The sequence below is a fragment of the Notolepis coatsorum genome (genome assembly GCF_963971535.1).
Source record: "Notolepis coatsorum genome assembly, chromosome: 9".
NCBI classification, from domain to species: Eukaryota; Metazoa; Chordata; class Actinopteri; order Aulopiformes; family Paralepididae; genus Notolepis; species Notolepis coatsorum.
In genome coordinates, this window is record NC_140173.1 from 72061384 (window position 1) to 72088761 (window position 27378).

Here is a 27378-nt window from a genome sequence, read left to right on the forward strand (position 1 = left end):
TAGTATTATGGTATAGGAATAGCAGGTTTTAAGGTGCTCGGCAATATGTGTGACATGGAGTGTTTGTTCCAGATCACTTGCCTGGTTCCCAGCGGGATTGAAAGTAGTCGGTAGGATTATAGGACCACCGACGAACCAGGTATTTTAAATGTAGTACTTTGTTTTAGCATGTAATGTTGTTTAATAATTATGCGTGTTATTGTTTTAATAATAAAGTGTTTTAATACTGTTGTGTTTGTTTCCCGGCAGAGCACCAGTGGTCCAGCTGCTCTTGTCGTGAAACACTTTTAGTATATTGTTTGGTAGTTTAATATAATGTCTAATCCGCCCGGGCCAATGGGCCGGTAGACGGGCAAAAAGAATTGGGTCTTGCCCTTGGGCCGGATTAGTTTTCTTTACATGTATGGTTATTTGTGTGTCCGTTTCCCCCCCACCATAACACCAACCCATGTACAAGGTACCTCTCTCAGACGTGAACACGGGCAGGCTTAGTGTGCCATTATCATATGGATGCCGTGGTTATGCACAGTTTGCACAAGTTGAATCACAGAGTGGTAGGATATCTGTTTACTTCATTGTGAGAAGTTTGACATCCCTTTTTATACAGTTCTTGACGTGGTATTTATTGATGTGTGATAAAGTTTCCTTCATTGTGTGAAGTGCTATTTATTAACAATCGATATCGTATGAAGTGCTATTTATTGACAATTGATCGTATGACATGCTATTTATTGACAATTGATATTACTCTCCTTCATTGTGTGAAGTGTCACCAGGTTGCTATGAATAAAACCCTGCCCGGTCAAGACTGATTGGGGTTCCTGAGCATGAGGTTGAAGTGGGCTTATAGTAATGTTGTCCACTCCTTTTTATGTAATAAATATTATGGTTAAATTAACCTACACTCTTGTGTCTTTCTTAAAGCTAGGAACTTAGCGGGTGTAACACTCATTTGAAATATTCCACAACAAAACTATTCGGTACAGCCCTAGCATGTTTCGATATTGTCAATTGTCTCACTTTTACTAGGTGACTAACTCAAATATGCCACAAAAAAAAATAAGGAAAATGGACATAGGGAAGTTTTTTAGTCAAAGGGCAGCAGAGACAAGTGATACAGGGACACAGGTAAGGTCTTACAAGGCTTAGTGATTATAACAGTGCAGTTCAGCATTCAGTAACACATTGTGAACGTGTTTTTGATACTACATTCTGTTGAACACACACCTCAGAACCGTACCTAAGGAAAATTGGCTCAATTGCAATAAAAATAATAGACAGTTTATGATATTACATTCTGCTCAGCATAATTTGTATGCAAAATATTGTGGTTCCCTGCTTTAATCTGTTGACACATTTATATACTAAATGCTTTTGTAGTCCTGTGTCATACCTAAATGTCATATAAGTGAATGTATAGAAACAACTCACCAAAAGTGACTATTGCACAACTGATTTGACAAAAAAAATCCACCAAGGGGGGGAAACCCCACCTTCACCCCCCCACATTTTAAAATCCCAATGTTGACAGCTATGAATATTGTCGCAGGGACAGATGAAATTAGTACATACCCTGGGTTCCATCCTAGAGGCAAATATTTCCTGTGACAAGATGGCATCCGAAGTAATCAAAAAAGTCAACCAACTAACTAGATTCTTGTACCAGATCTCCTCTCTGGTAAACAAGAATACCCTGAAGACTCTGGCAGGAGTACTCATTCAAGGGTACAACGACTACGCTTGCACCTCATGGTACCAAAGCACCTCAGGCTCAAAGGCACTAAAAACAAGATTACAAACCCACCTCACCCCTGCCCATTTTGACAACCGAGGATGGCTTAAAGTAGACGACAGAGTACAGCAACTTGCAATGGGCCTGGTCTACAAGATACACTACTAAGGTACCCATGTACATGTACATGTCAAAATACTTCCCAAAGGTCAGTGAATACCACGACCACAACACTACTATCCTTTTTTTTTTTTTTTTTTTACATGACATAAAACTAGACACACAAACATTAACAATAAATATCCACAATAAATCACAGGACTATACAGTCCATTATTTGGATCAATATAAATGTAGGTTACAAGATATATACATAATACTTACAATACAATACAATTAGAGATGTTCCGATACCATTTTTTCCTTTCCGATCCGATTCCGATACCTAAGCTTTGGGTATCGGCCGATACCGATATTTATCCGATACCAGTGCATACATAAAAAAAAAAAAAAACGATATTATATAAATCTTTTATAAATATAATTTTTTTTTTTTTTTAACAAATACTGTTTTATATATACTGTTTTTTAGTCATAACTAGAAAGTAATGGTATTTATTCAACAACAGGTGATTGTATAGATTTGTATTAGTATCATTAATCAATGAGTATGGGGCTTCAGCACTGCAGATATACCCTACTCCAATGATCCACACGGACATTATACGTTGCTGCACTCGCTACCCACTGGCTCTGCAGATATACCCTACTCAGTCTGTCTACAAGGCTCCGTTCAGTAGCAGTCGGATCTGTTGTGATTTTTGCACAATAAATATTCAACATTCTCTTTTGAGACTCCGCCTCAGACTCTTATCATTTGGCACTAAAAGCTAAACATTGTCGCCGATATGGCTGTCCGCAACATGTCATTAATTGTGTACGCGACGTGCAATTGTGCAATGACAACGTTACCGTTAGCTAGCATGAGCTACCGGTATATGGGAAGACCATAGAAGACTGTAACGTTACTGGTGACATTGTGATTTAACTTGGAATACTCCTTTGCCAACTTGCTGTACTTTGCTTGCAGGTCTGCAGCCATTATTGCTGGATTATATGAATAGCCCCAACTTTAGCCAAGGTAATGTTAAAGCTAGCTTTCGGTTAGCTGTTCAATGCTAATAGTAATAACACCAGCCACCAAGCGAACCCATGAGCTCTCCGTCAACACCGCTCTGTCGGGACGATGACATTTAAGAAAGTATCTGCTGTTAAAATGACAAATGGCATTGACACTTTAATCGATTAAGCACACGTTTGTTTTATAATGCTTACTCAACAGACCAGTGTTGTTGATAAATTACGTCATATGGTATCGGAGCGCAGCATTAGAGGGTACTCGCCGATACCGATACCAGCATTTTAGCCAGTATCGGCGGCTTTTCCGATACTCGTATCGGTATCGGAACAACTCTAAATACAATACGTATATGCTCTTGCTCGTTCTTCTCCCCCCCCCCCCTCAGGACCCCCCTTGGATAATCCATCCATTATCTCGTTTCTAACCAAGGATTACAATTCATATGCTAACATTTATTCTCTCCACCACCTCTAACCAGATTGCAATGCTGGCTTCATTGACACCTAAAATTCTTGCGGTAGATATCTCTAGATAAATCACATCGAGATAGGTAAGAACCCATACCTTCCAGCACATTTTATCCGGTTGAATCCAGCGTGATGCTATCAGCTTTTTAGCAGCCGTAAAACCGGACAAAATTAGTCTCTTTAGCTGTATAGAGGCTGCTAACTGAGAAACATCATTCAACAACAATACAGAAGGCAGTACAGGTATGGTCAGAAATAAAAATTCTGATAATTGCGTGGTTACTTCTTCCCAGAATATCTTAACAGGGGGGCATTCCCAATACATATGCATAAATGTATACCACCCCTTAGACACAAGGAGCATAGAGAGTCTTGTTTAAGCCCCATTCGGTTCAATCTTATAGGAGTCAGGTAAATCCTATGAATAAAATTAAGATTAATCTGTTGATGATCCGGGTTGCGTGACGCTAGTCGAACATTTGCCCAGACTTCATGCCAATCAAAATCTACTTCCAAGTCTGGTATATCCTTCCTCCAAACTGAGTCTAGGGGAAGGATTCCATACGAAGACGTAAGTAAGTGATGATAAAAGTCAGATACGAAGCCTCTCGATGTCTCCCTTTCATAAAATAATTTGCGATATCTGTGGTGCTCAAGTGGTATCTTTAATGGGACTCCATGAGCCTTCAAAGTTGCTAATAACTGTATATAGAAATAATAAGTGGAGCTGGTGTATCACAAACAGTACTGTATTTGTAAATCTGGTATGTCATAAATGTATAGATGTAGCAGTACTGTATCTGTATGTCATGTATGAATGAATGAAAACTTTATTTAACAGATTGCAGAATGGGTACAATACAGTACGGCTCAATACATACAATTGTTAAGGGGATGCAGACCTGAGAAAGACGTTTGTCTTGTTTCCATCAGGGTCCCCCATTTTCAATTCATATAGACATATATGACATACATGACATACAGATAGTCAGTACTGCTACATCTATACATTTATGACATACCAGATTTGCAAATACAGTACTGTTTGTGATACAGAAGGAGTCAAGAAAAGGGAGTATATACATTTGACGTAGAAACTGTACATTGGAGGAGGTTGGGTGGGGGGGGTTGGGTACATTGGGATATTGACAACCATACTGGGTAATTTACATTGGAGGTGGTTGGGGGGGGGGGGGGGGCCGGGGGGCACACTGTATAAACAAGTAACACTGTACATTGAGGGGGGGGAGGAGACACTGTACAAACAAACACAATTGTACATTGAACTATTGACAAAACCATACTAGGTAAATGACTGTACATTGGAGGGGGTTGGGTTAGGATATTTACAGGGGCCAGTGTTGAATTGCAGTCTCCCGTAGGTGTCCCTTGAGAGAGGTTTTGAAAGTGGGTAGTGATCCACATTCCTTTACAGCTTTGGGTAGGGCGTTCCACATTGATGTGGCATAATTGCGAAACGTGTTTAGTCCCTTATTTGAGCCGAATCTGGGTTTAACATGTATGTCATGATGAATTGAAAATGGACCCTGATGTAAACAAGACGAAAGTCTTTCTCTGGTCTGCATCCCCTTAAAAATTGTGTGTATTGAGCTGTACTGTACCCATTCTGCAATCTGTTAATTAAAGTGTTCAATCAATTCAATCAATAAACATCATCCACTGGAGAGCAACAAGCTACATGTGGGGGGGGGCTAGCAACAAAGTAGCGGTGAGGGGGGCTAGAAACAAGCGAACTACTAAACTATTAACAAGCAAACGTTACGTTAGCAATGACTTCCAAAGCAGACAAACGGTGGACGACTGCTGTCTTGTTGTTATGCATGAACGAATGTGTCTTACCGTTTACACTGTCAATCGGTTTCACATAAACATAAGACGCTCCCCCTGTGTTGCCACTCCACGCTGCTGCTCCGAGTGAAAACAAACAGTAGGCGCTAGATCACACTGGGTCATCGGCGTTTTACTGGGGATAGACCACCGTAACACTTCCGGGATTCTGAAATCAGGGAGGAGATTGCGGGGGGGTCAAATGAATGAATGTGGACGAGAGCCGTGATGTAAGTGGTTGCCGATACGGCTGTGGGGGTGCAGGGACGCGGGAAGGGGGGGTGCGGGGGGTGCTGCAGCACCCCCTCTCAATTATTGCAAAAAAAATATATATATATATATATAATTTTTTTTTTTTTTTTTGTAGTATTTATATATTTGTATATACTGTAACTGTATAACTGTAACACTGTATATTATAAGTTTATCCTGCTCAAAGCACGTCACCATTTTAATATTGTGTGTATTGAGCCGTACTGTATTGTAGCCATTCTCCAATCTGTTAAATAAAGTTTTCATTCATTCATTACACTACTGTATGTACACAATCATACGTGTAAAACCGAGTAGATTTTCGAGTGATGACAGACTGTCACAGATGAAACAACTAATTGTATTCACCTCCTGTCTCCCGCCCTTCCCACGCGCCACGAACCACTGAGCTACTGTGATACAGTGCTTGCGCAGTCAGTCGATTTGAGCTAGTAGTCAAACTTTGCTAGCACAGAATGTCTCACTCGCAGAAAAGAAAAATATCAGATTTATTTTCGAAACGTCCCGCCGGTCCCAGTGACAGTCCCACTAAATCTGATAAACGTCAGAGAGAGACAGAGACGACAGGTTCAGCCTCAGCATCAGGTATTGAAGAGTTAACTGAGTCTGTTCCCCTATACCCCCCCTCGGGCGCCAGGGGCTTCCACTGAGGGGTGATGCAAATAGGGATGGGGTGTTATGGCAGCTCATGGTGGAAAGAGTGCTCACCGAGTCTGATCCCGAGTTGAAGAATTGGCTCCAAAAGAGAGACAACTGGATGTCCAACAACATCCAAAACGAAATCTTACAGCTGCTTGCCCATGATATTCAGCGACAAATTAGAGGCAAAGCATCCAAAAGCCCAATCTTTGGCTTGAGCGCTGACGGAACCACTGATGTCACTCACTGGAAAAGAACAATTCTCGTGTAATATACAGTTAGCCGATGACAACTTGGAAGCTCAGAACTTCTTTTGGGGGTTTTACAATGCCCGGCCCAGACACAACAGCCGAGACGCTGTTTTTGTGTATAAAATACTTTTACGCCTCGACCTGCCCATGGAGAGGCTGATAGGATACTGTTTTGACGGGGCCAGCAACATGTCTGGGGGGTACAGGCTAGACCAGGGGTTCCCAAACTTTTCAGGCCGCGACCCAAAAAAAACGGTGTCAGAGAGCCGCGACCCCCACTATTATAGGAGGTAAAAAAAATTATTTTAAATGGAAATGTATGGTTGAAACATGCAAACGTTCAAACGCACACACACTAATAAGCATTGGAGGCTTTTAACCAGGGCCGGACTGGGGAAATCATTCAGGCCAGGAAATATAGCCCCAGTCAGGCCACTTTTTAAGCAGGGGGTCTGGGGGTCCCCCACCAGGAATTTATTTGTTACAAAGACTTAATTTCCTGCATTCTGGTGCAGGCATTTTTTTTTATTTGTACCCTTTAAATGCCAGTGTTTGTGATGGCATCACAACTTATTGTTAAAAAACAGGCTAGCATATGTATGATTAGCAACAACACAGATTTTTATGGATTTTCAGTTTTTTGTAATTGATAAATACAATATTTTATTCAACTTCAGCCCTGATCATAACACCACATATTCATTTTATAATTCTAACCCTTTAAATGCCAGTGTGTGTGATGGCATATATTTGCAATATATCAAATGCAAAGTACATTTTTCTGGGGGGGATTATTACAGGCTAGCATGTGTCAATGATTAGCAGTTTTTCGTAAGGATCCCGCCTCCACCAATCACATGCGGCTCCCTTTGTGTGTGTGTGAGAGCAAGAGAGAGAGAGAGAGAGATAGTTCTCCAACTTGTGTGAGTTGCAGTGATGTGGACTGTTCCATCAGAGGGGGGAGCTTCGATGGTCATGTAAGTGGCTACAGACCGCTGCACTTAAATATAAACATTAGTCTACCTGTAGACTCAATGAGGTAATTGTAGATGTCGCCATAAGACGCGTCTGGCCATTTAGTGGGATAATTTTTTCATTATCCTGTTCGGCTGAAAGGACATTGGCCACCGAAGCTCCGCCCTCTGATGGAACAGTCCACATTCATTCGTGCGTCATCTCGCGTCGTCCAGACTCCATGGGCACTCTGCGCATGTCCATGCGGAATAGGTGCTTTAAAATGGGCTTTTTCTCTGCCGATTTAGTTCTGATCGATTAGTTATGGGTCACGCCGTGTTCAGGAGAGCGAGGCGCATAAACGTCTATTCGATCATGTCTCTAGCACCCCCACAGCCGTATCGGCAACCACTTCCATCACGGCTCTCGTCCACATCCATTCATTTGACCCCCCCCCCCCCCCGCAATCTCCTCCCTGATTTCAATGTAACGCGGAAGTGTAGTGGTCTTGCAAAGCCGCAAGTCGACATAATTATAACCTTAAAAGTTGTGTATGAACTTATCCCTGACCCTAATCATGACCTTAACCACCCACTACCTAAAAATGTAAAATACATCGAAAAATGTTCTTCCAGGTCGTGGGATCTAGCATCCACGAAAACGAAACTTCCTGTCCTGATAGTTTGTCCCATAGATATATATAGAACACTAGATAGCTTAAGGCGGAGTCACCAGCGTCACTGAACCGCCGCCATCTTGGGAGAGTCAGCCTTGAGTGAGAGTGAGTGAGCTGCACAGACAAAAATACTCATAACTCGCTGAAATATTGACGGATTTACAAACGGGTTGGTTTGCTATAAACATCAAAGATGTAGTTATGATACTGTATACTTATAAAAAAAAATTTAAAGATGTTTTTTTTACAAACCGCTTGAATCATAGCCACGTTAATAATGCTTGTAATAAACCAAACCGTTTGTAAATCCGACTCTCCCAAGATGGCGGCGGTTCAGTGACGTCGCTCTCCATTGGCCGGCAGCGCGGGCAAGCTATCTAGTGTTCTATATATATCTATGGTTTGTCCCTCCCGCTACCTAAACGATCCAATGGGAGAGTGTCATCACATTGCCCCAGTCATCCGCTCCCTTCAATCGAGTAGCCTCCAGCTGCAGCCCCGGAGGCCTGTAGCTGTTCCGCAACCGTTCCTATTTCCGGGGTAGGCCTGATTGGCCCCGACAGGCACGTGACCCGCCGCGGCCACGCCCCGCGGCAGCCCCAGGACGCGACGCAGCAACGAGGCTGCTGGTTCACCTCACCGCCGCTTTCCGCCTTCAACGCAGCAGCATTAAGGCCTCTGCATGCTACAGAAACTTCAAAGCAACTGCAACACAACATCGACAAAGCAACAGTGTTTTAGACACTCTGCCTTTATGCTTCTGCAACATCGACGCGCAAAGTTAGTTTAACTAAAGTTAGTTTAGGTTCGTGTTAACGTTAGATAATGTACAAAATAAACGTATTTCCGGTGATTTTAGACATCGCTCTTTTATTTTGAAATCCCCCGACCGGAAGTGTTATAGTGTCTGTTGCTAGCAGCTTAACTTTCTGTGCTTTTCGAGCTAACGTTACCGTAACGTCATTAGTTTCCAATGGAGAGGACCTCGGCTCACATGCAGCTCAAACTACCTATTGGAATAAATTAATTGATTGATGTTTAACTTGTCCCTGTGTGTCCAGTCATTTCGACTAGCAAACGTTGTATTTAACGTTAAAGTTACCTCAGGATACCATTGTATTTAGTTGATTAGCTATGTAGCTAATGTGGATAGCATTTTGTATAGCACCAGTGCTAGCTGGCTGGCTACAGCTTTATTTACTAAATTATGGAGGCTTTTTAATCGTCAAGGTAAGAGAGGATTTGTCATGATCAACTGAAGGCGTATGCTATGGAACAATATGTGCTTGGGTTTTCAGAAAAAGGCCAGCTATGTGACGCTAATTATTTAGCATCAACGCTGGCTGGCTACAACAATGGCGGATGGTATTCTCTGCGAGACCAATATTATTCTATGACAGCCCCGCCCCCATTCGCTAACCAACCAATCACTGCTACGCAATATCAACGCAACGGTTGTTTAGGTTAGATTTTGGAGACATGTACGCAGCATCCTCGCAACACAGTCTACAAGACCCTAAACAACAACCGCGCTGAAATCGCGCTGATGTTGTGTTGAAGTTGCTTTGAAGTTGCTGTAGCATGTAGAGGCCTTTAGGCAGGAGTTTGCGGCGCCTTTCACATCGCAGTCATCAGTCATAATAATATCATCAGTCATCTCTAATAATATTAATCACTGTTCAATGTACTAATATACAATACGGCTCACTTTTCCCACTTCAATGACAGAGCCGCTGTTTAATAATATTGTCGCGGCGGAGCTCCGTCGCGGCAGCATTATGTAGCAGTAATCCCCCCTTTTTTACCATCGACAAACTAGCTCATTTGGTAACGCTGCTTGGCTGTGGATCCTATGGTCCGTTTGTGACAAGTTCGATTCCCTTAAGTTTTTTTTTCTTTTTTTAAACGTGCATTGCACTATAGCGTATTGTATATTGTATATTGTATGGTACAGTAACGGTCTCTGGAGTGCAACAGTAAGAAGCATTTGCACTGCAACGCATACACCTTACTGTAAATTGTACCATACAATATACAATATACAATACGCTATAGTGCAATGCACGTTAAAAAAAAAAAAAAAAACGTAAGGGAATTGAACTTGTCACAAACGGACCATAGGATCCACAGCCAAGCAGCGTTACCAATTTAGATAGTTTGTCGATGGTAAAAAAGGGGGGATTACTGCTACATAATGCTGCCGCGACGGAGCTCCGCCGCGACAATATTATTAAACAGCGGCTCTGTCATTGAAGTGGGAAAAGTGAGCCGTATTGTATATTAGTACATTGAACAGTGATTAATATTATTAGAGATGACTGATGATATTATTATGACTGATGACTGCGATGTGAAAGGCGCCGCAAACTCCTTCCTAATGCTGCGGGCGGCGTTGAAGGCGGAAAGCGGCGGTGAGGTGAACCACAGCAGCCTCGTTGCCGCGTCGCGTCCTGGGGCTGCCGCGGGGCGTGGCCGCGGCGGGTCACGTGCCTGTCGGGGCCAATCAGGCCTAACCCGGAAATAGGAACGGTTGCGGAACAGCTACAGGCGCCCCGGAGATGTTCTCTCACGGGCAACTTCCGGCAGCCACACGACATTTCTGCCGCTGACAGGACACGCGCTGATTGGCGGAAAGTACGGAAGTATCTCGAAGTACGTCTGACGTATCTCGAAGTACGTCTGACATATCTCGAAGTACATCTGACGTTCTCTACGTGCGGTTGTTGAGAGTGATTGATTGAAGAGTTCCTTGTTCCATGAGAGGGGGGGGGGGCTTGTATTGATCAGGTTAGTAGATATTGTACCGATCAGGTATTACAGATCATATCCGCATGAAATAAACTAAAATGTTAAAACCCATTTAGACTGTTTCTCATTCCTGTGTACAGTAAATGACCAACTATGGTTTTGTCAATATTCCAATGTACAGTTTTGCTTGTACAGTTGTACAGTGTCCCCCACCCACCCACCCCTCCTACCCGACCCCCCCCCCCCCCAACCACCTCCAATGTACAGTCCCCCCCCCCCACCTACCCAACCTCCTCCAATGTACAGTTTCTACGTCAAATGTATATACTCTCTTTTCTGGACTCTTTTTGTATCACAAACAATACTGTATTTGCAAATCTGGTATGTCATAAATGTATAGATGTAGCAGTACTGTCTATCTGTATGTCGTGTATGTCATATATGTTATGATGAATTGAAAATGGGGGACCCTGATGTAAACAAGACGAAAGTCTTTCTCTGGTCTGCATCCCCTTAACAATTGTATGTATTGAGCTGTACTGTACTGTACCCATTCTGCAATCTGTTAATAAAGTTTTCAATCAATCAATCAATTTATTTATCCAGGAATGTCCCATTGAGATACAAGATATCTTCTTCCAGGGAGACTATTTACAGCTTTTAGGTAACACAAGTGTTATTGATCTAAGCGATTTGATTTGATTTGATTACGGATCCCCATTAGCTGGTGCCATGGCAACCAGCTAGTCTTCCTGGGGTCCACACAAAAAAACATACAAAAACAATTATTGAAAAACAGAATTATTAAAAGCCAGTACTCAACATACAATACACAATGAAACTAACAATTAAGATGGCTAAAATGACATGCAAGCAAAGAAACAGAAAACAAAAAAACAAAACAAAACAAAATACAAAATACAGTGTTAAATACAATTTAAGATTGTTTTTAAAATTGAATATTTTTAAGAATTGCTTTTAGAATGCTCATCAATGTTACTAAAACATCAATTTCACCATACCTTTAAAAAGAAAAGAAAAAACACACAAAGTAATCAGAAGAAGTTTTGGATAACATGGCTGCAGCATACACTCATGCATGACATATATTAATTTCCTTCCGGATTATGGCTCCTTTGAGTTTCTTTTTGAAACTGTCCTTGTTTTCCGTTCGTATAATATGTAATGGGATCCTATTCCAGTATGTTATGGCTCTATACATTGCAGTTTTCTTTAAAGCGTTGGTTCTAGGCAGAGGTAGGGTTTAGCGACCACTTGAAGCATGTCTGGTATTATGGTCATGTCTATCATTGGTGGATAAAAGCATAGAATACAATTGAGTGGGTTTACCCAAGGTACAAATGTTCTTTAAAAACCTAATCAAACTGCATGCTAGTCTCTCCTCCACCCTCATCCACGACAGTCTAGCATGCATTCCCTCCACACAATTCCTTATAGAGCAGTGAAGAGTGAGTCGGGCAGCTCTATTTTGAGTGATATGATCTGTAATACCTGATCGGTACAATATCTACTAACCTGATCAATACAAGCCCCCCCCCCCTCTCATGGAACAAGGAACTCTTCAATCAATCACTCTCAACAACCGCACGTCAGCGCAGACGTAACGGACGTAGAGAAACGTCAGACGTACTTCGAGATACGTCAGACGTACTTCGAGATACTTCCGTACTTTCCGCCAATCAGCGCATGTCCTGTCAGCGGCAGAAATGTCGTGTGGCTGGCGGAAGTTGCCCGTTAGAGAACATCTCCGGGGTTGCAGCTGGACCCTATTGCTTCAATCACTGACTTCCAATAAACCGTGTATCACTTTTAAAGGGGAACTATCTTATAAATGGCCTTTTTGAGTGTTTAGCATTGTTTCCTAGCTATGTGAACTTATATTAAAATGATCTATGTCTCTAATTCTCATATTGGCGCATTCTTCCAATTATCCTCTCACAATATTCACCCTCACTGAACTGAGTCATCTGAAAATGTGATGATTTGTGATGTCAGAGAGACACCGCTGCATGATAATGTGGCTGTGTGGCATCAGGTACACGATGAGCTGCACACAGTGGTTGGAGCCCAGGCTCAAAACGGCTTAAGATCTTGAGGTAGAAAAATGCTGTTTTTGAGGACTTGATTAGAAATACAAAACAATGAATAAAAAAATATAAAAATTACAGAGGTGTTCCATAGACTCACAGGAATTGTGTAAAAGTGCCCAAATAGTGAAAGAAATAGTAAAAGAGTTCCCCTTTAAGTAGGGATGCTCGATATTGGCTTTTTTACCGATACTGATATACCGATATTGTCCAACTCTTATTTTCCGATACCGATATCAACCGATACTGTTATGGTTTGTAACCGACCTCAAACGCAACGGCACAGACAGGTAGTTCAGAGTTAGCCAAATACTAGGGCGTATTTATTTACAGAGTCAAAAAAAAGGGTAAAGTACAATTATCAAGCAAACAGGGAGACTGCCTTCGGCAGAGTCATCTGCGGCTCTGCAGAATCCTCCTGGTGATAGCGGTGGGGAAATGGCATGTGACGTTGTAGCGGCTCTGCAGATACTCCCAGCTTTTACTCAAGGTGGAAAATGGAGAGAGAGAGGTATCAGAAACAGTCCAACGAAACACAGAGGCAGTGTGGTTCCCTCCTCCCTTAGCTGTGTCCAGAACCAATTGACAGTGACAGTCTTCAGTGTTCCCCACAACACACAATTAGCTGAGTCAGTGCAAACAAAACGAAATCTTCAGTGTCTCTTCTAAAACACACAATCAGAATAATCCAGAGGGGTAACGAAATCTTCAGTGTCTCTTCTAAAACACACAATCAGAATAATCCAGAGGGGTAACGAAATCTTCAGTGTCTCTTCTAAAACACACAATCAGAATAATCCAGAGGGGTAACGAAATCTTCAGTGTCTCTTCTAAAACACACAATCAGAATAATCCAGAGGGTTTTGGTTCCACTCACCCAAGCGCAACGCGTAAAGCGGGAAAACGAGGCGCAGCTCCAAACGGGGAACAAGGTTCTCAACAGCGGTTCTCCACAGAAAGGTCCTGGAGAGAAAGTAGACCAGGAACAGCAACGGGGAAAAAGCAGTCAAATGCAGTTGTATTCCAGAACGACCCGACAACGATAGAAGGAAGGTCCAGGTATATAAAGCCCTCTGGGGCGCTAATCACAAACTATGACAGCTGCGTGATGAAAGTGGCAATCGCTCAAAAAGCGTGTGGCGGGGAATGCACCAATCAGCACCGTACCTCAGGAGAGCGTGTGGCGGGGAACGAACCAAACCTCACAGTACCCCCCCCTCCACGGGAGCCACCCGGCGACCAGCCCGACCCGGCTCGCCCGGATGGGCACGATGGAAGTCGGTGATCAGGCCGGGATCCACGATGAGCTGGCGGGAGACCCAGCTCCGTTCCTCCGGGCCGTACCCCTCCCAGTCCACCAGGTACTGGAACCCCCGACCCCGCTGTCGAACGCCCATCAACCGGCGGACCTGCCACTGGGGGTGACCGTCCACCATCACGGGAGGAGGTGGTTCCGGAGCAGGAGGCATCAGGGGACTGAGAGAGACAGGCTTAACCCGGGACACATGGAAAACGGGGTGAATGTGCATAGACGCAGAAAGCTTAAGACTCACCGCCGCCGGACTGAGTACCTTCAGAACCTCAAAAGGACCGACAAACCGGGGGTTAAGCTTCTTGGCCGAGGACCGAAGCGGAAGGTCCTTTGCGGAAAGCCACACCCGCTGCCCAGGGTGGTATGTCGGCGCAGGGACCCGGCGCCGGTCAGCCCCACGACTGGCGCGCTCCGATGACCGGAGCAGCGCAGTCCTGGTGATCTCCCAGACCCGACGGCACCGGTCGAGGTGGTCCTGTACGGAGGGAACTACCACCTCCGACTCCTGTGCAGGGAAAAGAGGGGGTTGGTAGCCCAGGGATACCTCAAAAGGTGAGAGGCCGGTGGCGGAACTGACCATGGAGTTGATGGAGTACTCGACCCAGGGAAGGAAACGGCTCCAAGAAGCGGGTTTCTCGGCAGCCACACACTGAAGAGCAGACTCCACACTCTGGTTCATCCTCTCCGTTTGTCAGTTAGTCTGGGGATGATAACCAGAGGAAAGACTGACCGTTGCCCCCAATCCCTTGCAAAAAGCCCGCCATACCTGGGAAGTGAACTGGGGCCCCCGGTCCGAGACGACGTCCTGGGGAAACCCATGGAGGCGAAACACGTGGCGTGTCAGGAGGTCCGCCGTCTCGGCCGCCGAGGGAAGCTTGGGAAGGGCCACGAGGTGAACCCTCTTGCTGAACCGATCCACCACGGTCAGTAGGCACGTGTTCCCCTAGGAAGAAGGAAGACCCGTGACGAAGTCCAACGCCACATGGGACCAAGGGCGGCTCGGAATGGGAAGCGGCTGCAATAGCCCGGAGGGTGCCTGGTGGGAGGCCTTGCTGCGGGCGCAGACTGCGCAGGCCAGTACGAACTCCTTGACGTCGTTCCTCATGGTGGGCCACCAAAATCGACGAGCCAGGAAGGAGAACGTGCGATGAACGCCTGGGTGGCAGGCGAACCGGCTGGTATGGCCCCACTGGAGGACCCGGGACCGGACTGAGTCGGGGACGAAGAGACGATGAACCGGTACATTGCCTGGAGCGCGATGGAAGCGTAGGGCACGCCTTACCACCCCCTCGATGCCCAAGGTGACTACTCCTACCACCCTGGCCTCTGGGAGGATGGGAGTCGGGTCCTCAGTGGTTGGAGCCCCCTTGGAGTGTAACCGGGACAGGGAGTCGGCCTTCGTGTTGCGGGAACCAGGGCAAAACGTCAGCGAGAAGTCGAACCGACTGAGGAAGCTGGCCCATCTTGCCTACCGGCCATTGAGGCGCTTGGAAGCACGGATGTACGTCAGGTTCTTGTGGTCCGTCCAAATGGTAAATGGCTCCTCGGCCCCCTCTAGCCAATGACGCCACTCCTCCAAGGCAGCCACAACCGCCAGCAGCTCCCGATTGCCGATGTCGTAGTTCTTCTCGGCAGGGAGGAAACGACGCGAGTAGAAGGCGCGCGGATGTACCTTCTGGTCCGTTGCCGACCGCTGGGATAAGATAGCTCCTAGTCCAGTATCCGAGGCGTCCACCTCTACGATGAACTGTCTCTTGGGGTCTGGATGGAGCAAGACCGGGGCGGAAGTGAACCTCTTCTTGAGGGAGCAGAACGCAGCACACGCCGCTGAGGACCAGTCGAACGGCAGGGCGGGAGAGGTCAGCCTGGTAAGTGGTTCCGCCACCTGACTGTAGTTCCGGATGAATCTTCGGTAGAAGTTGGCGAACCCGAGGAAGCTCTGTAACTCCTTCCGAGAGGTGGGTTCCGGCCACTCCTCCATGGCCGGATCTTGCTCGGGTCAGCTCGGGTCAAGCCTCTCTCCACGATGAAGCCCAGGTAATCGACGGAGTCGGAGTGGAATCGGGCACTTCTCTGCCTTGACAAAGAGCCGATTGTGGAGGAGGCGCTCCAGCACACGGCGGACATGCTGGATGTGTTCCTCGAGGGTCTTGGAGAAAATGAGGATGTCGTCTAGGTATACTACCACAAACTCCTCCAGCATGTCACGAAGGACGTCGTTCATGAGCGCCTGGAATACCGCCGGAGCGTTGGTGAGGCCGAACGGCATTACCAGGTACTCGTAGTGGCCCCTGGGAGTCTTGAAGGCGGTCTTCCACTCATCGCCCTCTCAGATACGGACCAGATGGTAGGCACTCCGGAGGTCCAGCTTGGTAAAGACGGTAGCCTGGGTGAGAGGCTCGAAGGTGGAGTTCATGAGAGGAAGAGAGTACTTGTTCTTAATGGTGATCTCGTTGAGCTGGCGATAGTCGATGCAGGGTCGAAGGTCTCCATCCTTCTTCCCAACAAAGAAGAAACCGGCCGCCACAGGGGAGGAGGAAGGCCGAATGAGTCCTGCTTCCAAGGACTCAGAGATATATTGATCCATCGCTGCCTTCTCAGGGACGGTCAGACTGTAGAGGCGGCTGCCGGGAAGGGGAGCCCCTGAGCGGAGGTCGATGGCACAGTCGTAAGGCCGGTGAGGCGGAAGGGCCTGAGCCCTGGACTTACTGAAAACCTCCTCGAGGTCATGGTACTCGGGGGGTATGGTCGAGAGGTCCGGAGGCGGCTCACAAGCGGATCTCCGGGGCGAGGGACAGGACGCCGCCTGAAGACACTGGGCATGACAGGAGGAGCTCCACCCCCTGATGGTACCGGAGGACCAGGCGATGTGGGGCTCGTGCAGCGCGAGCCAGGGCCGGCTCAGGACTACTGGGACAAGAAGGGATCTGGTGATAAAAAACTGGAGTCTCTCAACGTGGTTACCAGCAATGGTGAGCAGGACAGGACGCGTGAATATTAAAGGCAACCAACTTGTGTTCAGCTTTTCGTTCAGCGTTTCTCTGATTGGCCACACGGCCAATCAATCAATCCACTAGCACACGCCCTCGCGCAAAGAGAGACGCGGCAAAAGCGCTGGTCGAACCAGCGGTGTTCTGTTGTGTGACTGTACTCTACAGCGGTGTTCTGTTGTGTGACTGTACTAAACACTTCCACCACATGACCGACATTTGACATACAGTACACCTCCTATCTATGTTGGGATTATGTTTGGTCATGACAAAACAATAAAAATCGCTACTGTTAGTAAGCTGCCACCACCCACTTCAATGACAGAGCTCTCATATTTGCGAATGTATAAACTATATCTTAAATTATGGCGATGTGTCTAATATGGCTGTCGCGAAGTCATTGATAAGCGACAGCCATATTAGACACATAGCCATAATTTAAGATATAGTTTATGCATTCGCAAAATATGAGAGCGCTTGTCATTGAAGGGCTTCCTACAACGGAGGAACGGCCGCTGCTGCTGCTGGAGCTGAACCGAGTCAAGCCGCGGGCGGCACACGGAAGCCGGGGAAAAACAACCGCGTCGCCCCGCTGGCTCTTCAACAAGCAGCCTCCACAGCTCCAGTTAACCTAATTTATACCGTAATGAATCATTAAAAAATATACCGTTAACTGGAATATGTTGTTTCTTTACACATATGTTGGATTATGTAATTGGGTTTTCATGACAAAACAATAAAAATCGCTACTTTACATCAGGGTGAACGCTGAACCGAGTCAAGCCGCGGGCGGCGCACGCAAGCCGGGGAAAAAACAACCGCGTCGCCCCGCTGGCTCTTCAACAAGCAGCCTCCACAGCTCCAGTTAACCTAATTTATACCGTAATGAATCATTAAAAAATATACCGTTAACTGGAATATGTTGTTTCTTTACACATATGTTGGATTATGTAATTGGGTTGTCATGACAAAACAATAAAAATCGCTACTTTACATCAGGGTGAACGCTGTTACACTGCCACCACCCACTTCAATGACAGAGCTCTCATATTTGCGAATGCATAAACTATATCTTAAATTATGGCTATGTGTCTAATATGGCTGTCGCGAAGTCATTGATAAGCGACAGCCATATTAGACACATAGCCACAATTTAAGATATAGTTTATGCATTCGCAAAATATGAGAGCTCTGTCATTGAAGGGCTTCGTTCTACAACGGAGCACGGTCGCTGCTGCTGGAGCTGGACCGAGTAGAGCCGGCGGCGGTGCACGGAAGCCGGGGACTAACCACCGCATCGCCCCGCTGACGTTAAAAACGCGAAATAACGTTACTGATGTACAGTGACACCCAGAGTTTCTAGTTACAGTAGTGACGCGTGAATCGAGATAGTCCTAACACTAGTCTGTAACAGTGTTTATTATTAAGAGTCAGATAGTCCTAACAGTGTTTATAGTCCTAACACAGTGTTTATTAGTAAGAGTCAGATAGTCAGTGTTTATTATTTCATAACTGTATGGGCTTTGTTTATACATGTACAGTGACGAGTGAATCTAACTTTGGTTGTTAAAAACGCGAAACATAATAATCAGTCAGCAGCGCTCCACTGCTACCGCAGCCCAACACAAGTGCGTTGGAACAGCAGCCCAACACTACACAAGTTGGTTGCCCGCGCTGCCGCGCTGCCGCACTTGCTCTTTGGATTTCATTTGGGACGTGGGACGGCTGCGCTTGCCTGCGCGTGGGGGCGGGGGGGCGCGGCCAATCAGAGAAAAGCCGAACACAAGTTGGTTGCCTTTAATATTCACGCGGACAGGACAGGTGCGTTGAGTGATGTCAGCCAGGCGGTGTTGGTCCAATGCGAACACCTCCAATGGCCTCACGAGGTCCTCTAGTGGAATGTTGGCCCGGGTAGCAAACTCGAAGTCTAGGAAACTCTCGTCAGCACCCGAGTCAATGAGTGCCTCCACCGTGGCCCGTTGGTCCGCCCAGGCCAGGGTGACGCTCATCAGACGGCTAGGTGGTGCACGGCTCTGGGAACGAGAAAAACAGCTCACCAGGATCTCCCGGGGTCCCGGCGAGCCTGGTCTTTTGGCCGGGTGGGGCAGTTGGAGATACGGTGTCCATCCCGACCGCAGTAGAGGCAAAGGCCGGACCTGAACCTTGCCTCCCGTTCAGCTAGGCTAAGATGTGAACGTCCCAGCTGCATGGGTTCCTCCCCGGGCACCGAACGGGAGGGGAAGGAACCACCAGTTGTGTTGGGAGCAGGGCGGACCGCAGTACCGTCATGAGTACGGGGGGTCTGGGGAACCTCTGGAGGTCCCGGTCGGGTTCTCTCACGTCTTCTCTCCTGGAGGCGTCCGTCGATGCGAATGGCGAGGCTGAATAGGTCCTCGAGGGACTCAGGTTCCTCACGGGTCACGAGCTGGTCACGGGTCCCCTGGCCCCCTCTTGAAGGTGAGACGAAGCGCTTGATCGTTCCAACCGCTCTCCGTTGCCGCCAGTCTGAACTCCAGCACGTAGTCAGTGACCCCGCCACTGCCCTGTCGGAAGGTGCCCAACCGAGCTCCAGGGTCCTGACCACGGGCTGGGTGGTGGAAAACCCTGCAGAGCTCAGCCACGAAGTCTGGGTAGGAAAAACAGAAATCAGCCCCCATTGCCCAGGAGGCAGTAACCCACTGTGCTGCCCGGCCTGAGAGCAGGTTAGTCATGTAAGCCACTCGGGCTCCCCTTGAAGTGAATCGGCTGGGTTGATGACGAAAAACCAACTCACATTGCATGATGAATGTGGCGCAATCCTCGAAGTTACCATTGAACAACCGTGGTTCGGAGAGACGGGGCTCCCGAGGTGCGGGATCGGGAGGCGCGGGGCCTGCCACGGCTGCGGGTGATGCTCCGGCCGAGGCTCCTGTAGTAGGTGGGGTTACAAGCAAGGTGTTAACGGCTTCACTCAGCGCTTGTAATTGGTGGAGAATATTAGTCTGCTGATTACCCTGGGCTGTCTGCAGGCTAGCCAGAGAGCCAAGGGACTCCTGAATAGGCAGGACCTGGTCTCGGAGCTCCTGTACAGCAGCCGCAGCCGCACCTAGCTGTAGGCTGTGGTCGTTGGTTAATTCAATCTGGACCGCCAACGCTGTTCTGACCCTGTCTGTGTCGGCTGAGGTCGTCATGGTCGGGTCGTAATGTTATGGTTTGTAACCGACCTCAAACGCAACGGCACAGACAGGTAGTTCAGAGTTAGCCAAATACTAGGGCGTATTTATTTACAGAGTCAAAAAAAAGGGTAAAGTACAATTATCAAACAAACAGGGAGACTGCCTTCGGCAGAGTCATCTGCGGCTCTGCAGAATCCTCCTGGTGATAGCGGTGGGGAAATGGCATGTGACGTTGTAGCGGCTCTGCAGATACTCCCAGCTTTTACTCAAGGTGGAAAATGGAGAGAGAGAGGTATCAGAAACAGTCCAACGAAACACAGAGGCAGTGTGGTTCCCTCCTCCCTTAGCTGTGTCCAGAACCAATTGACAGTGACAGTCTTCAGTGTTCCCCACAACACACAATTAGCTGAGTCAGTGCAAACAAAACGAAATCTTCAGTGTCTCTTCTAAAACACACAATCAGAATAATCCAGAGGGGTAACGAAATCTTCAGTGTCTCTTCTAAAACACACAATCAGAATAATCCAGAGGGGTAACGAAATCTTCAGTGTCTCTTCTAAAACACGCAATCAGAATAATCCAGAGGGGTAACGAAATCTTCAGTGTCTCTTCTAAAACACACAATCAGAAAAATCCAGAGGGGTTTGGTTCCACTCACCCAAGCGCAACTCGTAAAGCGGGAAAACGAGGCGCAGCTCCAAACGGGGAACAAGGTTCTCAACAGCAGTTCTCCACAGAAAGGTCCTGGAGAGAAAGTAGACCAGGAACAGCAACGGGGAAAAAGCAGGCAAATGCAGTTGTATTCCAGAACGACCCGACAACGATAGAAGGAAGGTCCAGGTATATAAAGCCCTCTGGGGCGCTAATCACAAACTATGACAGCTGCGTGATGAAAGTGGCAATCGCTCAAAAAGCGTGTGGCGGGGAATGCACCAATCAGCACCGTACCTCAGGAGAGCGCGTGGCGGGGAACGAACCAAACCTCACAGATACCGATATATGCAGGGTTTCCCCCCCAAAAATTTTAATTCAGGTAATTCACATTACATATCTCTTGTTGTGGAATTAACACAACATTATGAATACTTTTGACAATAAATAAAATCTGAATTTGTTCTTACTTGCTTGCCTGGGTAAATAAAGGTTATAGAAATGTAAAAACTTTTATAAATCTTTTTCTTTTTTTTTGAAAACCGATACCGATATTTTCCGATATCACATTTTAATGCCGATATCGGCCGATAATATCGGTAGGCCTATAATATCGGACATCCCTACTTTTAAGATACTCATGTTTACATTTAGTCATTTAGCTGATGCTTTTATCCAAAGCGACTTACAGATTGTGAATAAGTCAGCAGGAAGGGTACAACTCTGGCAGCTAAGGGGATTGATTGATTGATTTATTGATTGATTGATTGATTGATTGATTGATTGATTGATTGATTGAAACATTTTATTAACAGATTGCAGAATGGGTACAGTACAGTACAGTACAGCTCAATACACACAATTGTTAAGGGTATGCAGACCAGAGAAAGACTTTTGTCTTGTTTACAGGGTTCCCCATTTTCAATTCATCATCACATTTATGACATACACGACATACAGATATACAGTACTGTTACATCCAGACATTTATGACATACAAGATATACAAATATACAGTACTGTTTAAGAGACAGAGTTTCTAAAAGAGAATATATATATTTGAGGGGGAAGAAACTGTACATTGGAGGGGGTTGGCATGATAGGTAGTAGTATAAATATAGTAGTATAGACATATTAGTATGATAGATACAGTAGTAGTATAAATATAGTAGTATAGACATATTAGCATGATAGGTAGTAGTATATAGTAGTGTTGTGAAGGGCCAGATTAAACCGAATATATATATTTATTTATATATATATATTTAATTGTATTTGTATATTCTCTAATATTCCCTGATATCCCTTGTATATTCCTTGTACAATATGCATTGAATATCCATTCTAGCCTACTGAACATCCCATAATAGTCTCCATTCTACTATTGGTCGAGACCTTGGTGCCAGGCTGCCATACCCCTCAGACCCAGTTCAAACGTACCGCTCCACATGTACGAACAAGTCCTAGTTCCGCGTAGGAATCTGACTACCGCACCACTAATGGGACTATTTGTTCATAGTGCGTATATATACTGCGCTACTAAAGTAGGACTTCCTTTTCAGTCCAGTCTCTTACCCTCCAATAGAGTCACAGACGTAAAGCCTCCCCGCGACGCCACGTGTGGGAGTAAGGCCAAGTTCGCCTACCATCGGTATTGAGACATCGTGTATATTAATATTTGAATAGTCATATTTGGCACTATATCGTCGAGTTGGACGTAGTCTATTAAGCTAATAATAGTCTGTTAATATATAGTGCTTCGTGCGGTGAGAATACTACCGTAGTCAGTACCCCATCGTTTCGGGCAGAGAACTGGCTGCTTACCCAGGGTGGTTGACCCCACGTGAAGCTGCACCCGAGGAGCCCCAGAGCCGACGAGCGAGTGGACCTGTATACCGGATTATTCTACCGACGACAGCCCGCCTTCCCAGGCACGGATTATGCTTTGTACACATTGATTATTCCATGGATAAAGACCCCCGACACTGCCGTGTGTTGGAACCCCCCCCCCTGGAGAGGACGCAAGGTGAGGAGACGCTCTGCAAGACGAGGTCGCTTCACGTCTCTCCTCCGTGGACCGGATGACGCCGGCCCACAAAGAGTCCACCTGCTTTCATCTGTGGTCCAAGGATCGCCGGCGCATTGAACGGCACTACAGTGGGTTCACCTGGGATACCCTTGGCCGGATGAGGCAGCCGGATTCTACCCCCCCCCCCTTCCTACTCCTGTCGGCTTACAAGCGACCGGATTAACCCCCTCTAGTGTATCCAGTATATAATCATTAAAGTATCATTGCTGTTATTCCTTAAACTATTCCAGGTCGTATATGTACCACCTGCGCCTTCAGAGATTGGACATTCTCTATTGATATACCGACGAATACTCTTGCCATAAAAGTGCATACTAATTCCATTCATAAATGTGATTGATTTGATTAAGTGCTTGCTCTACACACCATCGCTGTGTAGAAATAAAGACCTATTTCTAATTCGTACATTTGTGTTGGATCCGTTTCATCTACGTGACAGTGTTCATCATAATATATTTATGCCGTGTACTGGGTGGCCGAATATTAAGTACAAAGGTAGTGGTAGTAAGTATCATATCTAGTAATACAGTCAGGGAATTGTACCCCTCAGTTACAAGTAGTATGGTACATAATAGTAAAAGGCAGTAAGTAAGTAATTATTATTTCATATTGAAGTGTGTTTTTAGTCGACTGGTTGGGTCCTGACTGTGGTGGGAAGTTTGTTCCACCATTGAGGAGCGAGGACCGAGAATAGCCGACTTCTCTTAGATCAGTGTTTCTCAACTGGTGGGTCGCGACCCAAAAGTGGGTCGTGGGGCCATTTTGAGTGGGTCGCGGATGTGTGTAAAATATTTTCATATATCACGCCAGACATATCTTATGTATATGACACCTGTGTATACTTACTTACTCATAGTAGGGCTGGGCGATATGGCCTAAATATGATATCACGATATTTTCTGACCTTTCGGCGATACACGATACGCATCACGATGTTTTTCTTTTTTTTCCCAAAATTCATTATGAGGCTTACCAAGACAGTATTTGAGTTTGCAAGCTAACATTAAAGACAAAATAAAATACCCATGCATTTAGCATCTTTATATTATATATTAGATTTAGATTATTGGATTATTAGATTATATATTGCATATATTTAGCAATGAGATATTATATGATTTAGATATGAAATATGATGAATTGAAAATGGGGGACCCTGATGTAAACAAGACGAAAGTCTTTCTCTGGTCTGCATCCTCCAGTCCGCTGTTGACTGTTGTTGTATTGAGCTGTACTGTATTGTACCCATGCTGCAATCTGTTAATAACGTTCTTATTCATTCAGTCGGCAAACAGAATCATTTTGATTGACAGTCGCGTCTGCCAATTACGTCACATCGCTTGCACCCGCCCTGCTGTTCTTAGCACCAATCGGCAAGCGCGTATTCATTTTTTACTTCCGCCATTGGAGAGCTCAATGACAATAACAATGGCAGCGGTAGCTCGCCGCGGCCGACGTTTAGCTTTTAGCTCCGCAGAAGGACTAAACGACTGGAGGCATAATGATTTTTGTAGACTCCTTTACCTATAAGCCTACTGCGAGGGGCAAGTGGACTGGCTTTAGTTAGACGCGTGCTTGAAGAATTCAATGTCCAGAGAGCTCTTATCATTTTCGATATGCCAATCCTTTTATTGACTTATCAACCAAAATATATATACAAAAACTCTTTTTACTAATAACACTGACCGCCGACCTATACGGCACATCTCGAACACGGTCAAAAACTGTATGGCTATTCCCCTTGCGCACCTGGGGCTCGTCACCCACTGATCAGTATATATGGGTAACCACCCCCTGTGGTGGTTGCCATGGTGACTGATAATGCCAAACCTCTGCACCGTGAGTTAAAATAAAACTAAATAAACAGAAGGGCATTTAGGCTCCAACAATTTTACTGCAACGGATGTTATAATAAAAGCCTTTCCATACATCTGTCTGATGTAAAACTTTATTAACAGACCGCAGAATGGGCACAACTGAGTCAGCACGGGCTGAGATATGAACGACTAATGCTTGCTATATCTAGGTCGACCTCGGTCGTTGCTATGTAAATACGCTGATGTTATTGAAAGTGTAACTATATAACGTTAATGCCACAAAACGAATGCCTTTGTTATCATAAGTAGTAACTTTTGATGCAGTAGTGTGTGTGTGGGGCGGCGCTGTTCAAAAGTGTCAACGTGTGGACCAGATTGACGCGACACAAGCCTCTTGGGCAAAACATCACGATATCCACGATACGTTTAAAAAGTGTATCGTTAATGAACTGTACCCGATATTTATATAATATCGTCATATCGCCCAGCCCTAACTCATAGTATATATTTAGATTCTAGTGTTTATTGTAACCATATTTATAATAACTATATATAATATATATAATATTTCCAATGGCCAGAGGTTAGACATAGGGCTAGCAACCCTATTCTGTAAAAAAAACTATATGCTACGGAAACGGCAACAAAAGAAACCACAACATCTGGATGTGAAGGCCCACATGAGTACCAAACTCATATGACCGCCTCCAATGAAAGCCCTCTGGAAGTTGGTGGCGCAAAAAAGTGGGTCCGTAACACCAAAACCAAACTAAAGCTTGGTTTCTGGAACGTTCGAACCATGTTTGAAGTTGGCACAGATCACCAATGAAATGAGACGCTCTTAGCATGCAAAATTTTTCGGACTTTTTGCAACAGGCACTTTGGCGACCCCTAGTGGCTCGGGTGTGCATATTTTGTAATACAATATATATATCGAATTAAAGCCCCATTTGTTGCCTGTGGATAGCCCTTTCAGTTGACAAAATCCATTGAGCGGTTCTCGAGTTACATGCCGGTATTTGAGGCTTGTGCAAAGTACACGGTATTGCGCAAAATATCACGCCCGACTCAGGCTGCAGTAGTTCCGTCAATCTAGATCCGATCTCGAAAATGATTGTGGAGGGTTGTAGCCAATGAGTGTGGCTTTCCAATGATATCCCACATGGGGATCTAAATAAAAAAAACTAAAAACACGAAAACAGGAAGAGCAAAACAGCCGAATTAATTGAAATCTATGAGAAAACTGAGTTTTCTTTTGTACACAGTTTACCAAAATCACTCCTAATCACTAATTTCTGAATGTATTTGAATATGTACTACATAAGGCTTCAGGCCTTTGTAAGCCATACCACCTTCTGGGGAAATACTACCTCTGGACTACTAACTACTACAGAAAAACTTGAGTAACAAGTTTTTCTACAACTCAAGTTCAGACCTATGTTACTCTATTACGTTAGCACTAACAGTAAATTATTTTTCTGGAATCGGAAACTTCAGAATGTCATCTTTCAAAAGAGACCAGGCTCATGCATGCGCTATAAGTATATAGTATGTTGTTTTGGTTTGCAAAAAAAGTATGCAGTCCTCAAAAACGAAAACTAAAATGGCCAGGAGACTCATTGCAGGTTAACCATCCTCGGGATAAGCGAAGCGAGATGGACCGATTCAGGGTCAATCAAAACAAATACTGGAGAAACAGTCCTACTGTATACTCTGGGCTAGACGATGGCCGGCATCATGGGGTTGCCATCATTCTCCAAAAGGACATAGGGGAATCACTCATTGAATGGAAACCCATCAACAATAGAATAATAACAGCCAGATTCAAGGGACAATATAACAACCTTACAATTATTCAAAGCTATTCTCCCACCAATGATGCCAAAGAAGAGGAAAAAGACATTTTCTATAATATCCTCCAATCTGAAGTCCAGAGAACACCTGCCCAAGATCTCCTTATAGTCAGCGGCGACCTAAATGCAAAGGTGGGCAGCGATAACACCAACTATGAGAGAGCGGTGGGCAAACATGGATGTGGCGTAATGAACAACAATGGTGAGCGATTAGCTTCATTCTGTCTATCAAACAACATGGTTATTGGAGGCACTCTTCCCCACAAGAACATCCACAAATTGACAAGGCTATCACCAAATGGGAAAGACCAGAACCAGATTGATAACTTGATGATCAATGGCAAATCGAGCGATGTCAAAGTGAGGAGAGGAGCAGATGTCTTCAGTGACCATCACCTTATAACAGCAGATATCAAACTGAGGTTGAAAAGAACAGGACCGACACCCAAAGGGTCCCCAAGATTTGATGTTTGCATGTTGAAAGACCCATCAATAAAGAAGAAATTCACAATACAACTCCGGAACAGATACCAAGCTCTCTCCAGTACTACAAGGGATGATGATGTTGATGGGATTGACATCAACAAGCATTGGGAAACATTTTTAAACATACAAAGAAACCAGCAAGAAAACTATTGGACACAGGAAAAAACTGCATAAAGAATGGATCAGTA

The 27378-nt window shown here is 45.4% G+C and overlaps 1 protein-coding gene across 1 annotated transcript in view; it reads right to left on the bottom strand.

Annotated features, from left to right (window-relative positions):
• vrk2 (VRK serine/threonine kinase 2) overlaps positions 1 to 5304 on the bottom strand; it is a 94708-nt gene extending 89404 nt beyond the window's left edge. The window contains exon 1 of the mRNA XM_084321058.1: positions 5201 to 5304. The gene's annotated coding sequence lies outside the window, so the exon portion shown is untranslated. The remainder of the gene's footprint in view (positions 1 to 5200) is intronic.
• Positions 5305 to 27378: the final 22074 nt, after the last annotated feature.